This window comes from Poecile atricapillus, chromosome 19 (assembly GCF_030490865.1).
Source record: "Poecile atricapillus isolate bPoeAtr1 chromosome 19, bPoeAtr1.hap1, whole genome shotgun sequence".
NCBI lineage: Eukaryota > Metazoa > Chordata > Aves > Passeriformes > Paridae > Poecile > Poecile atricapillus.
In genome coordinates this window covers 6450032-6467853 of record NC_081267.1, presented here as the reverse complement: position 1 = coordinate 6467853, position 17822 = coordinate 6450032, and the positions used below count along the sequence as shown (strand labels likewise).

Sequence of the window (17822 nt, the reverse complement as noted above, 5' to 3'; positions counted from 1 at the left end):
TCATGTTGTGTCATGTTTGGTAAATACCAATGTTGTTGTACCAGGCTTGTTAATGCCACCTGGCCTTGTCTATTGCCTCTGCTGCTCCCGGCACCCCCCAATGGCACCGATGACAGCACCCAGTGTGTAGATGAGCCCAACTCCCATGGGGGGTAGCACCCAGAGGGAGTGGGATTAACATCCAAAGACCCCTAGAATCAGCGAGCTGTGGCACGAAACAGACTCCAAACTACACTGAGGAGCAAGGGAGAACATTGAGCAACTGACTGATGTTCCGGACTTTATCACCATAACTACACAACATTTGCTCTCCATGACTACCCAAGATTTACAGTAAACCAGAGTTTTTCTAGACGCTCTCCTGAAGACAGAATCCCCAGCTCTGCCCTGTGGCAAAGCTGAACATCTCCTCCTCTGGGTCATCCATCGGGAGCAGCATTGAGCTCCCCCACCTAGAGGTGCCCTCAATAAAGGCATTAAAAAGGAGCTGCTCTCCTTGCCTGCTCTTTTCAGGAGGACTGAGCCCGTGGCAGAGTGACCCACGCTGCAGCACTGTGAGGGGGCTGTTCCCCATGGGATGGACCCAGCTTGGAGAAGTTCCTGGAGAAGTCTCCGGTGGCAGAGAGCCCAGGGTGCAGCAGGGGAACGACTCCTGTCCCTGAGCAGGGGGAAAAGCCCCGGGGGATGGAGTGACCATGGCCCCATTCCCTGTGTCCCTGCACTGCCAGGGAGCAGGCACAGCTGGGAGGAGGGAGGGGTGGGGGGAAGCTGGTTTTAAGGGTCTTCCTTTACTTCTCATGATCCTGCTCTGAGTTTTTGGAGTTTTCTGACAGAAATCTCTCTCCTCCCCCACTCATCCACAGGGGTTTGGGGCAGTTTTCCCTTTTAGGGGGAAATCCGAGTGATGCCCTGATGCTCCTAATTAGAGGTGGGAGAAGTGAGGCTCCAGGGCTTCCCCCTGAGCCGGAGCCACCGAACACCCAGGGCAGGGAAAGGCGGGCCGGGAGCTGCGGAGAACTTTGTTTGTGTTGGGAGCTCAATGGCGGCTCGGGCCGGGCCCGTTCCAGGGCTGTTCCTCATCTCCGCCCTTCCCCTCACACAGCCCGGGGGGCCCTGAGGGCGCGGGGCGGGGCTGTGCCGTGTGCAGAGCCCGCAGCTGGCTGCGATTGGCTGCTGCTGCCGTCACTCGTGGTTCTGGCGCGCGCTGATTGGGCAGAGCGGGGACAAGCCCGGCCCCGCTGGCGCCCCCAGGGCGGCCGTGGGGCAGGAGAGCCGCCATTGCCGGAGCGTCTGTGCGGGCCCGGCAGCGGCGGCAGCGGCCGGAGCCCGGTGAGGCGGCGGCGGAGCTCGGAGGCGGCCCCGGCCATCGCAGGTGGGAGCCGCGCTCGATTCTGCGGGGGCTCGGGGCTCGCTGCGGGCCCGGGAGGGGGCGGCAGGGGGCTGTGGCGGGTGGGTTGTGCCGTGGCCGGCCCGTGTTGGCCCTGGGCTGAGGGCGCTGCGGGAGCGGCTGCCCGCGGTCTCCTTCCCGCTGGGGCCTCGGCAGGAGCCGGTGCCGGAGCAGCGCTGGCTCGTCCCGGTTCGTGTCGGTAGCCCGGAGGTGGCTGCGCTGTGCCCGGGGCTGGGCGGGAAAATTCCCGGCGCCAGAGGTTTGTGTGGCCAAAGGAGCCAGAGGAGTGGTGTGAAAGTGACTTTATTGCTGCCCAAAGGGAGAGGCCATGGGGCATTTGCCGTGCGCTCTCTCCAGTTGCTGGAGGACGCGGCCTCGTTTTTGTCCTCATTTCCCGGCCACATGTTCCTCTTTCATTCGTTTAACCCATGGTGTACCAGGGAATCACAAAAAAGTTGCCCATGCCCATCCTTCCCACATTTGGACCGGTATATGAGCTCTTTTCTTATATCCTTTGTTATCTGTTTCTCCACTTTTCCTTTGTGATCTGTTTGCCAACAGTAGTTTGAGTAATTTAATTTTTCACAAACTCTGCTTCCTTTTCCTGCTAAAAGATAATCTGACTCCATCCCATGGTGAAATGTTGTGTTCCTCATCTGAGTGGATTGGTTGGGAAGAAAGTCAGGAGCTGGAGCTGTCTGGTTGGGTATTATTTTGAGGACATCCTGTAGTCTAATTATGCCATGGAAATGATAAATGGGTTCTCTGGCTCCTGATATGAATTTGTTAGGGTTCCCAGGGCCTGGTCCATGGTGTTGCAGGATTTGTTCTGGTGGCCGTTCATCTTTTCCCCATTTTTGGGTGCTCCCTCCAGCCAGGGCTGCATCAATTTTGGGCTTTTCTCTAATTAAATCAGCACATACTTGGATTCCCAACTGATTTCCCTTGGGGTAACAAAAACCCCATTGCTCTAATTCACCCTATATAACACAGAAAGTGAGAGCACAAGTTAAGGTGGGGACTGGGATGATTCCTGCCCATTTTTTATAGTGAAGTTTTCACAACATTGTCCATTTGCAGTTTTCCTTTTCAGCTTAACCAATTTCTGCTGCAGAGTCAGATATCCTCACTATGGGCTCTGCCTTTAGCTGTGCAAATTCCATCTGTGCCAGCAGGCAGAGCTTGGGGTGAGGGGCAGAGGAATTCAGCCCAATTCCTCCCCCAGGCAGGAAGATCCTGGTACATTGTCCAGGCTTTTCCCCAGAGGTGTTAATTTGCATTTCTAAAGCTCCTCTGCTGGCTGCCTGGAATGAGGCTTCTCTTCCTGGGGAGCCATGGGATGACTCACATGAAGGGCTCCCTCCCCCATCTGCTGTTTTTTGTTGTTTTATTTTAAACAATTTTCTATTAACTGTTTCCATTTTAATGGGCCACCTTTCAAACTCTTCTGGTTTTCAAAATACAGCTTAAAGGTGAACATGGAAAAACCCATCCCATAATTTTGCCATCACTAAGAGCCATGCACAAACGTAAAGACAAAAATTAGAAAGCAATCAAGTATTTTCTTTTACTTCTCCTTGGACTAAAAACTGATTCTCACACCCCTGGCCCAAAGAGAACTGACAATAGAAAAGTAGAATTATTACAAAAAATTCTTCTCATGGTGTAATCCTTTCACTTCAACTGTGAAAAGCAAAAACTCTCCAACAATGTCTTTAGAGAAATAAAGCATTACTTGATTCTGAACAGAATCATTTCAGCCACACATAGTCTGCATGTGCAGAGAAAATCATTCCATGACATGTGAGTTTTATTAGATGTTTCCTAAACTTTACATAGTCTGAACCCATAGAAATCCATGGGTTTAGTGTTCATTGTTTCCATGTTGTGGAGTCCTTAGTGTTTGGTTTCCTGTTGCACCCGGATTTCTGTGTCTCTGATGTGAATTAGGTCTGCACTCCTGGATTTCCTGCTCAGCCTTTTCCAGACCAGGTGTCTCCAGCTGTGCCAGGGCAGTGTCTGGGGTAGGTGTTGGTTGATGTTTGCTGCTGGGCCTTGATGTTTTGTTGATGGTTGTTGTCTTTGTGGGAATCTTTTGGGCTATTCCCAGTCTGTTGAGATGTTAAGCTCATCTCTGCTGAGTGGTGGAACATCCCTTAAAAAAACCTTTAAAATTCCTTTCCCCAAGGTAAATGCAAACAAAGCCTGACTGGAGAAATCAAATAAAAAATAATTTTACACTTGGTATATTTTCCAATACTCTAATCCCAGCCAGCCCAGAGTGTAATTGAGATCCAGAGTGTAATTCTCATGGTGCCTTCCCCAGCAGCTGTGGCGAGGGCAGGCACAGAAAGCCCTGAAGCTCCAGCAGTGCCAGCCAGGATTGTCCCGCAGAGGCTGGAGATGCCAAAGGAGGGTGCCCAGGCCGAGGATTTCAGCAGAGGATCTGTGGGCAGGCCCAGGGGCTTCCCCCACTGGGGAGCCCTGGCTGCTGCTGCCTTGCCTTCAGTGCAGGCTCAGAGGTGGCCTCCCATCCTCCTGCTGCAGCCGGGAAATCCAAATCTCCGGGGCTTCAGAGCCCTTGAGCCGAGGCTGAGGGGTCCCCCCGTGTTCAGCTGTGCTGGGGCTGTTTCTGTGCTCAGGGACACTTGGAATGGGCTGTGCCACTTGGCCACCAGAGCTGCTTCTTTCCACTCCTTCGGCAGGACCCGATGTCCTGGTTGGGTGTGTCGTAGTAGAGATGGACAATGACACCTGTTTCTTCTTCCATCACAGCCAAAGCTTTATTGCACACAGCTTATATTTACATGGTTATCAGAAGGCACCGTGCTTAATTCCAGTTGGTTGGGAACTCAGTTCACTGGTTGGTAATGGTGAGTGTACACATCAATCCAAACTTTTCTCTCTAACAATGTTTACATACTTTTTCTACTGATTCCCATGGGACAGATCCCTTGTTACTACAGGTGCACTTGTTTTTCTCCCCAGGAATAGTTTTTTATGCTAAAAAACTTTTCATTCTCAAGATGTTTTTGCATGGGAACTTATCAGGCTAGCTGCTAGCTACACTTAGCTGAAGTAACAAATCCTAAACCATGATTTTACAAGTCCTTTCTTTTGTAAGGTTTTACCTTAATGTGACAGGGTGTTGTGAACAGCAAAGTCCAAAGGTGGGTGTGTCTCAAATCTCTCCCAGCCCCGGTCGGGATCTCTCTCAATTCAATGCAGGCATGGGTTTCTTCCCAGCCCCCTCTCCAGGCTGTTCAAACAGGAGGCTGGGTTAAACCCTTCCCCTGTCCTCAATTCTAAATCCTCCTGTGCTGCTGAACAAGTTTCATACTGCAGTCACCGAGCTCTGCTCATCCATTTAGAGGCTCTGTTGGGGTACGTGGGAGAAGGTGAGGAGGGGTCCCCGGGGGTCGTGTCCCCCCTCGGGAGCACCTGTGACTCCCCCATGTCCCCCCCATGCCGGGCTCACCCCCTTTTGTCTCTGCCAGAGCTCCTGACCCAGCTCCTGCTGTGTCCTGGGAGGGGCTTTGGGGAGCCCCCCTGGGACCCCTTGGATCCCCATTCCTGGGCCCTGGGACCCCCCCGCATCTCCTTCCCCAGCTCCGGGACCCCCTGCACCCCCTTCTCCTGCACCAACAGCGCCCTGCAACCCCTTTCCCGGGGATCCTCCCCTGCCAGCCCCTGGATCCCCCGGTTCCGTCAGCCCGGGGACCCCCGGAGCCCCATTCCCGGCCATCCCGGGGCACCGCACCCCCAGGCCTCCCTTTCCAGGGAAAGCCGAGCTGGGCACGGGGCTCTCCAGCCGCTCTGGGATTTCTGATCACCCAAAGGAGAGGCAGAGAGCAGCAGAGAGAGGGAGAAGGAGATTGGGAATCGGGGCTCGGGCTCCCAGCGCCCGCTCCTGCTCCGCCGGGGCTGGGGAGCCGCAGCCGCAGGAAAAATGGGATCCGCGGATCCCGGGGCTTCCCCCGCTTTGGGCCGAAGCCGGCGGGTTCCAGGCAGAGTTTGAGCGCAGGGCCCGGGAGTTCAGCCCAGTTTGTCCCGGGGGTCCCGCAGTGCGCGGCCGAGGAGGGTCCCGGGGGATCCCGGGAGGGGATCCCGGGGAATTCCCTGGAATTGCCCCGTCCTCTCCCCCCGCGCTCCCTCGGGCACTTTCGCTTCCGCCTTGGCCGCCCTGCGCCGCCGGGATCTGCCCGGCGACCGGTGACGTCACTGCAGCCTCGGGCTGCCACTGGCGGGCAGCAAAGAGCGGCGCCAATGGCGGGGCCGGAGGCGGCTCTGGGGGCGGGGCCGGGGCTGTGGGCGGGGCCGCAGCGGAGCAGCGCGATGGCTCCAGCGCTGGGGCCGGGGGCGCTCCCGGGACGCGGCGAGAGGTGAGGGGGACCCCCGGCACCGGGACTCTTTGATCGCCCATTCCGGAGCGCCGAGGGGCCCCTAAACCCCCATTCCTGGGCGCCGCCATCCCACCGAACCCCCATTCCCGGCCGTGGGTCCCACCCTGCACCCCCTTATCCGGCACCAGGAACGCCTGCACCCCTTTCCCGGCCATCCCGCCTCCCGCAGCCCCCAGAGCCCCCTTCTCCTTGACCCATTTACCCCCTGGACCCCTATTCCTGCCTCTCCCAGCACCCAGCCCCTCCTTTCCTCAGCACTGAGGACACCCGGGACCCCTATTCCCAGCCATCCCGGCTTTCCCTGGCCTCTCCTGGCAATGGGGACACCCGGGACCCTTGGAGCTCCCTTTCCTGGGTACAGGAACGCCCTGAACTCCAGCCATGCCACATCTAGCCAGCCCCAGCCTCCCCTCTTGTCAGTCCTGGCATCCCCAAATGCCCTTCCCGGCTCTCCCCGTTCCCCCTTTCCTTCAGCCATGACCCCCCCGATCCCAAATCTCCAAATGTCCCCCCAGTTCTCCTCTCCCTGCGTTCCCTGCACGCGGCGCTGTCGGAGCCCGGCCCGGGCTTCCCGCAGTCCATGTCCATGGGGTCCCTGGCTGGGATCCCCTTCCAGCGCCGCCGCAGCGAGCGGGGCCGGGCGGAGCCGCAGCCCCGGGGATGGCGGCCGGAACCGAGCCCGGATCTTGGGATAGCCAGGGCTGGGATATTGGGATAGCCAGAGCTGGGATATTGGGATAGCCTAGGCTGGGATATTGGGATAGCCAGGGCTAGGATATTGGGATAGCCAGGGCTGGGATATTGGGATAGCCAGAGCTGGGATATTGGGATAGCCAGGGCTGGGATATTGGGATAGCCAGGGCTGGGATCTTGGGATAGCCAGGGCTGGGATATTGGGATAGCCAGAGCTGGGATCCTGGGATAGCCCAGGGCTGGGATATTGGGATAGCCAGGGCTGGGATATTGGGATAGCCAGAGCTGGGATATTGGGATAGCCAGGGTTGGGATATTGGGATAGCCAGGGCTGGGATATTGGGATAGCCAGAGCCGGGATATTGGGATAGCCAGGGCCGGGATATTGGGATAGCCAGAGCTGGGATATTGGGATAGCCAGAGCTGGGATACTGGGATAGCCAGGGCTGGGATATTGGGATAGCCAGAGCTGGGATATTGGGATAGCCAGGGCTGGGATACTGGGATAGCCAGGGCTGGGATATTGGGATAGCCAGGGCTGGGATATTGGGATAGCCAGGGCCGGCACAAGGAGCGGCACCGGCACGGGGCCAGCGGGGAGCTGCAGATGCTGCAGCAGCGGCACAGCCAGAGCGGGGCTGAGCGGGGGGAGCCGGGGCTGGGGGATCTGTGGGGCTGCGATGGCAACTGTGGCACCGCCATGGGGATCCCTGAGATCCAGGCTGAGGGATTAACAAATTCCCTGGCTCACAGCTGCAGGGAATGTCTCCGGAAATATGTCAGATATGAGCGGGAGGTGCTGGAGTGTAAAGGTGGGGAGGGCAGAATTCCCATGGGAATATGGGAATGAGAATGTGGGATCAGGGAGGGCAAAATTTGGGAACATTTGAATTCCCATGGAAATTCCATGGATGGATCTCAGACATCATCCCATTCCCACGGGACCTCCACGGATGGATCCCGCTGCTGTCCCATTCTGTAGATGGATCTCACTGCTATGCCATTCCCATGGAATTCCATGGGCAGATCTTCCTATCCCACTGCCTTGGGAGCTCCAATCCGGTTCCCCCCAAACCCATCCTGAGGGACCCCCCATGACCCACCCATCCATCCCAAACTCTTCCTGGGTCCCCCCTCATCCCCCACAACGGGAATTCCTGGGAGTCCCCCCATATCCCCTCCCCCAGGACTTTGGGGGTCCCACCCGACCTGTCCGTGCACCCCCAGATTCCTTCCACAGCCCCCCTGTGATGGTGGAGGGTGGGGGCCGAGTGCTGGTGCCCCCTTGCCTGCAGCAGATCCAGCGGTGAGGGCAGTTCGGGGGGTCTCTCAGCATTTGGGGTCCCTGGGATTTGGGGTGACCCCCCGGGTCCCCCAGGATCTCCCTGAACACGCTGACGCTGCCCGTGCGCAGTGAGAAGGTTCAAACCCGGCACGGGGTCCCCAGCACTGCCACCCGCATTGCCCAGGTACCCCCAAACCTGCCGAGAACCCCCAAACCCCCCAGGACACCCCAACCTCCCTGGGATCCCAAACACAGCCCTGGATGCTCCAAAAACTCCTCAAAACTGCAAAACCCCATACAGACATTAAGAAGGTTCATACCTGGCATGGGGTCCCTATCTGCATCACCAGCAGGTTCCCCAAAATAGCCTTGGGACCCCCAATTCCACCCCCAGGATCACCCAAATTCCCCCATCAGGATTCCTGTAAACCCCCTTGGGAACTCCAAAAAAACCACCATGGCCACAAAAACACCCAGAACTTCCGAAAAACCCCAGGAACCCCTCACAAAGGTTTATACCCAGCATGGGGACCCCATCACCTTCATCGGCATCTCCCAGGTACCCCCAAACCCCTCCCGGGGCTCCACTGCTGGAACCAATGGGAGTGGTGTTGCCCTTTTAAGAGGAGTTACAGTGGGACCCGACAATAGCGGGGGCCCTTAAAGCGGCCATGGTAGAGAGAACCCCCAAAAATCCACCCTGGGGGGACAAAACATCCCCTACAGGGGCTTGGGGTGGGGGCACCCCTAAAAATGTCACTTAAAGCCGTCATGATCCCCCCTCAAAAGGGGTTTGTGGGGGTGAGGCCGCACAAAAACCTTAAAATGTGGAGGAAAAAACACCCCTGTAGTGGTGGGATCCCCCCCGAAATACCTGAAAAAGAGAAAAACTCCTCTTGAGAGGGGCCTGAAGACCCTGAAAGGCCCTGGAAGAGGGACAAGATCCCCTCCTCTGCTGGGGCCTCCCCGAGCCGGGAACTCTCCCGTTCCTGCACTCGGGGGAGCCCCGAACGACGGCGGCTCCTGGGCTGAGCCCCCCTCAGCCGGGGCTGCGGGTGGAACTGGGGGGGCTGGGACGGGGCTTGGGGGTCCTGGGGTGAACTGGGGGACCCTCAGTGCTCCCACCTCCCCCTGTTCCCCTGTCCCGCCCCGTTCCCATTGTTCCCCCAAACCTCCGCTGCCCCCAGCTCGGTTTGGGGGGGACCCAGCCCTTTCCCATCGTGTCCCGGCCCGGCCCCGCTCACCCGAGGGCTCCGAACCACGCCCAGGGACAGAGGAGGGACAGAGGAGGAGGAAGAGGAGGGACAGAGGAGGAGGAAGAGGAGGAGCAGGAGGAGGAAGAGCTGGAGCAGGCAGAGGAGGCTCCACGTGCGCTCCCCGCTCTCTGGATCTGCAGCTCCTTCGGGACCATCGCCCCCCATCCCGCAGGTGCCCGGGGAGGGGGAGCTCGCCCCAAATACCCCGGGGCTCCCTGGGTTTGGGGTTTTTGGGGGGGATGTTTGGGGATGTCAGGGCTCCAGAGCCGAGCCGCAGATGCCCCTCGGGGGGACCCCGGGGGTCCCCGGGAGGTGTTTTTGGGGTGTCCCGGTGGCGGCAGAGCCCCGGCAAAGGGGCCGGGGGGATGCGGGTCCGGCACGGCCGGGAAAGGGGTTCGGGGCTCCCGGTGCCGGCAGTGGCTGCTCCCAGAATGAGCCCAGTTGCTCCCCCCGTGTGGTTTCAGTTTCCTCGGCAGCAGGATGAGCCAAATCACTTCCAGTACAATTTGTCTCCATTTTCCCCAAATGTTATCTCCATTTTTCCCCTCATTTTTACTCTATTTTCCCACAGTTTTATCCCATTTTCCGTCATTTTTATCTAGTTTATCCCAAATTTTCCTTATTTTTATCCCAATTTATTCCTTATTTTTGCTCTATTTTTCATTTATCTTATTTTCATATAGTTTTCCTCCATTTTTCTCATTTTTCCTGCATTTTCCCCTTTCTTATCTCATTTTTCCTCATTTTTTTACCAGTTTTTCTGAATTTTTTTCTTATTTCTCCTCCATTTTTCCTCAAATTTCCCCCATGTTTTCCTATATTTCCTCAATTTTTTTCCCCATTATTAATCTATTTTTATGCATTTCCCCATTTTACCCTCTTTTTGCTCCATTTTTCCCCAGTTTTTTTGCCATGTTCTCTCCTGTTTTACCCATTTTCTTCTGTTTTTCTCCCACTTTCTCTTCATTTTTACCATTTTTATTCCCATTTTCCCCCCATTTTTCTCCCAGTTTCCCCCATTTTTCCCCCCATTTTTATCCTGGTTTTATCTCATTTTTCCATCTTTTTATCTTTATTTTCGTCCATTTTTTCTCTCCCATTTTTCCCAATTTTTCCTCAATTTCCATCCCATTTTTCCCTATTTTTATCCCACTTTTTCCGTATTTTTTTTTACCATTTTCACTGCATATTCCCCCATTTTTCTCCCAATTTTCCTCCCATTTTTCTCTTTTCCTGCATTTTTTTCTAGTTTTCCCCAACTTTTTGCCATTTTTCCTCCATTTCCATCCTACTTTTCCCTATTTCCCCCTAATCTTCCCCATTTAATTATCCCAAAAATTAATATTTTGGGGGGGAAAAATAGAAATATTGTCGGGAAAAAAGGGTGCTTTGGGGGAAAAACTCCATGAATTTGAATCACAGCTTTCCCATGATTTTTCCATGATTTTTCCATGATTTCCAGCCAGAAGGAGGCGTGGGATTCATCCAAACATTCTGGAAGCTGGAAGAGGACCAGGCCATCTACCTTCCCAAAAATCTGGAGCAGCTCATCCGCAATTCCACCTTTCCCCACTCCCTGGATTCCCAGGTCTGGAAATTCTTCTACGACCTCCCAGGTAGGCAATTCCTAAAATTCCATTTAAAAATGAGATAGGGGGATTTCATCCTGTTATTTTCCTGATTTTTTGCATTATTTTCCCCAATTTTTGTCTCTATTTTTTTTTTCTTATTTTTTCCTGATTTTTTCCTCATTTTTCCCTGAAATTTTCCCAGTTTTTTCCCAGTTTTTTCCTGATGTTTTTGTTTTTCCTGGTTTTTCCCTCTTCTTTTCCCAAAATTTTCTGTCTTTTCACCAACTTTTTCTCAAATGTTTCCGTAATTTTCCTGGTTTTCCCCATTTTTTTCCCAATTTTTTCCCCTGTTTTTCCCATTTTTTTCCTGATTTTTCCCCAATATTTTTAATTTTTTTTTTCTGCTTTTTTTCCCTGATTTCTTCCAGGTTTTATTCCATTTTTCTTTTCCTGATTTTTTTTCCTCATTTCTCACAATTTTTTTCACATATTTTTCAAATTTTTTTCCTGATTTTTCTCTCTGATTTGTCCCAGTATATCCCCTTTTTTTCCTAATTTTTCCTGATTTTTTCCTGTTTGTTTCCTAGATAGTTCCTGGCGTTTTCCCAATTTTTTCCCCATTTTTCCAAAAATTTTTTCCCCGCTTCCTTTTACTCATTTTTTCCTTGACTTTTTTCCTTGTTTTTTCCCACTTTTTTCCCGGTCTTCATCCTCTTTCTTTTCCTGATTTTTCCCTGTTTTTTCCCAATTTTTTCCCTAAATTTTTTTCTTGATTTTCCCCCACTTTTTCTGGATTTTTCCCTCTTCTTTTCACCATTTCTTCCTGGTTATTCCCCATTTTTTTTCACAATTTGTCCCTGATTTTTTCGTGTATTTCCTAAATTTTTACTGATTTTTCCTGATTTTTCCCAGGTTTCTTCCCTCTCTTTTCTCAATTTTACCCAATTTTTTCTCAATCTTTTTCCTGATAGTCCCGATTTTTTCTTGATTTTTCCCGATTTTTTTTCATTATTTTTTTTATTTTTGTGGGGGTTTTTTTCAAAATTTTTTCATTTTTTTTCTCAAACTTTTCCTTGATTTTTGTGTTTTTTCCTGTTTTTAATCCCATTTTTTCCCCTGATTTTTCCCTTTTCCTTTCCCTAATTTTTCTGGTTTTCCCCATTTTTTCCTGATTTTTTTCATTGTTTTTTTCAGATTTTTCCAGATTTTTTTATCCTTTTCCTGTTTTTTCCCTGGTTTTCCCCTGATTTTTCCTTTTTTTCCACATTTTTTTTCTGATTTTTTCCCAATTATTTTCCTGATTTTTTTGCAATTTTTTCTCAAATATTTCTGGTTTTTCCTTCATTTTTCAAATATTTTTCCCAATTTTTTCCTGATTTTTCCTGATTTTCCCAGGGTCTTTTTGGCTTTCTTGTCCTGATATTTTCCCTCATTTCTCACAATTTTTTACAATTTTTTTCATGTATTTCCCATTTTATCCTGATTCTTCTCTCTTACTTTCCCAAATTTTTTCTAGCTTTTTCCCAATTTCTTCTCAAATTTCCCAAGTTTATCCCTGATTTTTCCTGGGTTTTATCCTATTTCTTTCCAGATTTTATTCCTCTTTCTTTTCTGGATTTTCCCTGATTTTTCCAAGTTCTTTCCTGATTTTCCCAGGTTTTTTTCCTGATTTCCCCAATATTTTTTCCAAATTTCCCTGGTTTTTCATGATTTTTCTTCTTTTCCTATTTTTTCCTGATTTTTTCCCCATTTTCTCCTGATTTTTCCCGATTTTTCCCAGATTTTTTCCACTGTCTTTTCCTGATTTTTCCCCAATTTTTTCCCATTTTTTTCCTTGAGTTCTCTCTTTTTTTCCCCCAAATTTTTCCTGGTTTTCTCCAATTTTTTATCAAATTTTCCCCTGTTTTTCCCAAATTTTTCCCAATTTTTTCCTGATTTTTCCCTGATGTTTTTGAATTTCATCCTGATATTTTTTCTGTTTTTTCCCTGAATTTTCCCTTCCATTTTCCTTGAATTTATCCTGGTTTTTTTCCCATTTTTCCCCAATTTTCCAGCTTTCTACACACTCCCAGCATGATCGCAGTAACTCCCAGTCTGATCCCAGTCACTCCCAGTATGAGGCCAGTGGCCCCCAGTTGCTCCCTGTCAGTTCCAGTATGACCCCAGTAGCCTCCAGTGTGATCCCTGGGACTCCCTGTCTCTCCCAGTGTATCCCAGTCAGCCCCAGCACGCTCCCAGTCATTCCCAGCTCCTCCCAGTTCCTCTCAGCATGATTCCAGTTGTTCCCAGCCACTCCCAGTCCATCCCAGTATGATTCCAGTCACACTCAGTGGGATCCCAGTCTCAGCCAGTAGGAACCCAGCTGCTCCCACTGTGATCCCAGTATGATCCCAGTTGAGTATGATCCCAGAATAGTTGTAATTCTTCCCAGTTCCTACCAGTATGATCCCAGTTGTCCCTGGAATAATCCCAGTCCATCTCAGCATGGTCCCTCTCACTCCCAGTTTCTCCCACTGTGGTTCCAGCTGTTCCCAGTATGGTCACAGACACTCCCAGTATCGTCACTGTCACCCCCAGTATATCCCCGCTGCCCTCAGCATGCTTGTGCTCATTCCCAGTCATTCCCAGTTACCCCAGTAAGTTTCCAGTTACCCCAGTACAAACCAGTCCCTGCCAGTGCTGCCACCCCTGGGATCCCCCAGCCCTCTCTGTGTTCCCCCCTCCCGCATCTCCCCAGAGCAGCCCCAAGGGCTGGCAGTCCCCAGCCAGGGTCCCCAGCCAGCCCCAGGTTGGATCTGCAGCCCCCAATTTTCCCAGTTTCCCTCTCCTTTTCCCCGGGCCGGGTTCCCCCCGTCCCCAGCGGGTGGGAGCAGCGGAGAGCCCCGCGCTGCCCATCCCGACCTGTCCCGGCTCCATCCCCGCTCCTGCCGTGGGCTGTGAGGGGTTTGGGAACGGGGCACCGAGGGTGTCACTGCTCCTGGGGGAGGAGGAGGAGGGGTGGAAGAGGAGGAGCAGTAGGAAGAGGAGGGACAAAGGAAGATAAGGGAAAGGAGAAGGAACCACAAGGTCCAGCACTCCCTGAATTCACAGCCCACACCCGTGGGATCATCATTCCCCATTCCACAGGTGACCATGGAGGGGGAGCTCAGCCCAGATATCCTGGGGGATCCCTGGGTTGGATTTTTTGGGGGGATGTTTGGAGAATGAAGAACTCCAAACCTGAGCAGCAAATGCCCCTTGGGGGGACTGTGGGGAGTCCCAGCATCCCTTATTGAGGAGACGGAACCAGGGGGGAGCTTTTCAGATTCCTTGCACTCCCAGCAGCCTCAGGAGGGCAGGGATCGAGTAGACAGGGGACCCCCAGTGCAAGCGTGACCCCCAGGAGCTGGGACAGGGAGGAACCCCTGAAGACCAAAGGGGAGAGACCAGAGATGGGGAACTCCTGGGAGGCATTTTCAGGGCTGAATCTTGGTGTTTGGGAGGTTTTTATGGATGGCTGGTGACTTCTAGAGATGGACTTGGGCAGAACAAACCCCCTAACCCAATTTGCTTGTGAATTGTATTTTTCCCAAACCAGGATTTCCCATTCCCAAACCTTGGCAGGATAAAGGAGGCTGTGAGGAAGAGGAAGATGCCCCAGGACACCCAGGCAGGTGAGGAGGAAGTCAGTGCCCCTTTCCCCCTCTCTCCTGCTCCATCTCCCAGCCCAGCCTGGCCCCCGGCTGCAGGACAACCCCGCTGCCGACGCCGTCCTGCCGGGGACGCACTGGGGGGATCTCCTTCCCCTTCCCTCTGGCACGGAGGCAAATCCCATCCTCTCCTTGTCCTTCCTCCCCCAGACAAGGAGCTGAGGATGGAGACCAGGGAGGACAAATCCCCACGGCAGAACCTCGTGGAAGAGGCCGTTTTGAGCAGCTCCACAGCACAGGAATCCAACGGGGAGGAAAAGCTTCAGAGATCCCGCAGGAGGAGGGGCTCCAAACCCATCCCAGGGTGCTCTGAGGGGGAAAGACCCACCCTGTGCCGGGAAGGCGGCCAGAGATCCAGCCAGGGCTCTGAGCTGGTGGTCCATGAGCAGCTTCAGGATGGGGAGAAGCCCTACAAGTGCTTGGAGTGTGGGAAGAGCTTCAGCAAGAGCACCAAACTGATCTGCCACCAGATGATCCACACTGGGGAATGGCCCTACGAGTGTGGGGAATGTGGGAAGGGCTTCAGCTGCAACTCCCAACTCATCATCCACCAGCGCATCCACACTGGGGAGAGGCCCTACGAGTGTTCTGAATGTGGGAAGAGGTTTCAGACCAGCTCCAGTCTCCTCCAGCACCAGCAGATTCACACGGATGAGAGGCCCTTCCGCTGCCCTGACTGTGGGGAGGGCTTCAAGCGAAACTCCACCCTCATCACCCACCGGCGCATCCACACTGGGGAGAGGCCCTACGAGTGTCTCCAGTGTGGGAAGAGGTTTAAGACCAGCTCCAGTCTCCTCCAGCACCAGCGCATTCACACAGATGAGAGGCCCTTCCGCTGCCCCGACTGCAGGAAGGGCTTCAAGCAAAACTCCCACCTCATCACCCACCAGCGCATCCACTCTGGGGAGAGGCCCTACGAGTGTCCCCAGTGTGGGAAGAGCTTCACCCGGAGCTCTAGCTTGACCCAACACCAACAAAAGCACCACTAAGGGAAGCCCTGCGAGTGCCCCAAGTGCAGGAAGAGCTTTGTGCACTGCTCCAGCTCCATCCTTCATCAGAGGCCCCACATTGGGCGGAGCCCTGATGTCCCACGTTCCCAGTGATCTGCGTTTTGAGGACACTGGGTTGGTTGTCATTTTCTTTTGTTCTGATTATCTTTTGATTCATCTTCATCCCTTTAAAACAGAGAAAATTGGGGTAAAAGTCTACAAAGTCATCAAAGGCATCTAGAGCCTCACATTTTACTAGTGCTTCAAGGTAATCTGGTATTCAGGGAAATACTTAGGGGTTGTGGAGCTATTTGGTGGAGTTTTCTCCATTTTTCTGGCACTCAAAGCAATGAGAGTTTGTTCTGTTACCTCAAAACCACTCAATGCCACTGAAAACTGCACAGTCCCACTCAAAACTATTGGATTCCACAACTCCTCCGGGTGTGATGCCTCAAGTTTTAGCTTTCATAAATTTCATCAATTTCATGTTTTGCACTGTCTAGGTTTGTAGTTTTGAACTTCCTATTAAGTGTTAGTGAGCTCTCTTCACAGAGTAGGTAGACAAAACCATCCCTTTTCTAGCTTGATACCAAGGACAGCCGTTACAAGTTTCAGGCCCAAAAGCATAAACAAGGGTGGACTGAAGAGAGAAAACAAGAAGGACAGGACTTTGTCAACTGAAGCTGTAATTGGACAATGAACCTCAATATGCAGATGGACCTAAACTTCTAAAAATGTGAGAAATCGTGATGAGTTGTTTTATTGGTGGTTTTTTTTTTTTTTGACTATTTTTTGCTCCATTTTGGGTGTAGCCCTGGCCAGGCTCTTGTACTGCCCAAGGTGTGTCCTTTAAGGCCATTTAATAAACTTTATTCTTAACTCTGTCCGGCCTCTGTTCTAGGTCAGCCTTCTGAAGGCATCAGGTGGAATGGGGTTGGAAGGGGACTGGGTGAAGTGGGATGCAGATCAGGAGGGGTGAGATGGGCATTGGGTGGGGCAGAATGGATGGGATGGAGTTTGGGAGGTGTGAAATGGGGGAAATCGGGCTTGGGAAGGGGGTCTTGATGTCCAGAAGTGATGGGATGGGTTGGGACTGGGACTGGGGATATGGGGTTGGGTCTGCAATGAGACAGCCAAATTTTGGGGGTGATGAAGGGAGGGTGTGTCCATTACTGAGTGAGGTTTTGGATATTCCATGTTCCCAACGAGATTTTAAGGTATCTCACATTTCTGAGGTGGTTTTGGGGCACTCCCCAGCTCTTGGGGTGTTCCTGAGAGCAGCTCCATGGAGCCCCATTGCCAGGGCTGGTTGCCATGGGCACGAGCTCAGAGCTGTAGCCAGAGTGCGTTGCCTCGGTGCTGGAGAGCAGAGAAATGATGAATGGCCCCAGACATCTCCAGGGTGTGTTTGGGGGCAGAGCAAGTTCTGCCTAGGTGGGGCGGTCACTGCCCCAGCCCAGCCACTGCAGCCTCTGCTCCAGCCCCAAAGTGGCTGCCAAGCCCCTGGCACCCCAAAAACCCCAGCTGGGAGAGGGAGCAGAGCAGGTGAGGCTGTGACACGGGTGTGACACTGACAAGTGCCACGGCCCTGGAGCTCACAGCAGCTGAGATGGCGCTGGATCCAAGGCTGACTGTGGATCTCTGTCCCTCTCTCTCTTCTTCTGACTTCCTCTTCTCCAAATCTGGACAATTTTGATGGGTTAGTGTTTGTTCAGTCAGTGTTTTGTGAAGTGATTCACTGTAATTCCATCTTTCTTTAAGATTTCTTAAGTGCCTCATTCTCTAAAGTTTGCAAGTAAAAGTTTGTTTCCCATCCTCCTGAGAAGTTTGTTGTTTTCTCCCATGCACTGCCCGAGGGGCTCGAGGTACCTCAGGTCCCTTTCCAGCAGGGCCCGAGCGAGCTTGGGGCACAGCACAGGGAACTGCAATGCTGAGCCAGCCCTGGCTGGGTTGGAGGAAGCAGAAAGGCCAAGCCCTGAGCCCAGGCCTGGCACAGCAGGGCCTGTCCCTCACGGGTGGCTCGGGGCTCTTTGTGGGGCAGTGGGATGTGAGGGGCAGCAAGGACAAATGCCATAAACCTGCAAGCCCTGCCAGCCTCCTCAGGGAGGGCTGAGGGAGGAGCAAAGACCTTCCTGGGGCTGTGCCCTGCGCCAGGAGGGATTGTGCCAGTAGAGTTGACCCTAAATTTCTTCTCCCAGGCAACTTTAGGACATGGAACGTGGAGAAGCCAGAGCCAACTCTCAGCTTTCCACAGTCCTCCAGTAGAATCCTGTGTGGGGAGCAGCCTGGGAGCAGGGTTTGTGTGTCAGGGGAGGGGAATTCAGAGCCCTTTTCTCCCCCATAGCCTGAGGGTCTGCATTTTAAATGGCCCTGCAGCTGCCAAAGGGGCCTTTTTCACCCAGCTGAGAAGAGTTCTGCTGATAGCCTGTCCTAAACCTGTTTTTCCTGCAAATGTGCCTATGAAGCCTCATTTTTTGCATCCCCAGGTCTTGTGTGCATGCAGGTTTCTCAACTGAAGCGTAGAACAGCTCTGCCAGGTAGGAGCTCTC

General features: G+C 52.8%; 2 pseudogenes; one reads left to right on the top strand and one right to left on the bottom strand.

The window, feature by feature from the left end:
- The window catches only part of LOC131586333 (uncharacterized), a 705318-nt pseudogene that overhangs the window by 15544 nt on the left and 671952 nt on the right, over window positions 1–17822 (bottom strand).
- LOC131586229 (zinc finger protein 271-like) overlaps window positions 7734–17822 on the top strand; it is a 31021-nt pseudogene continuing 20932 nt past the window's right edge.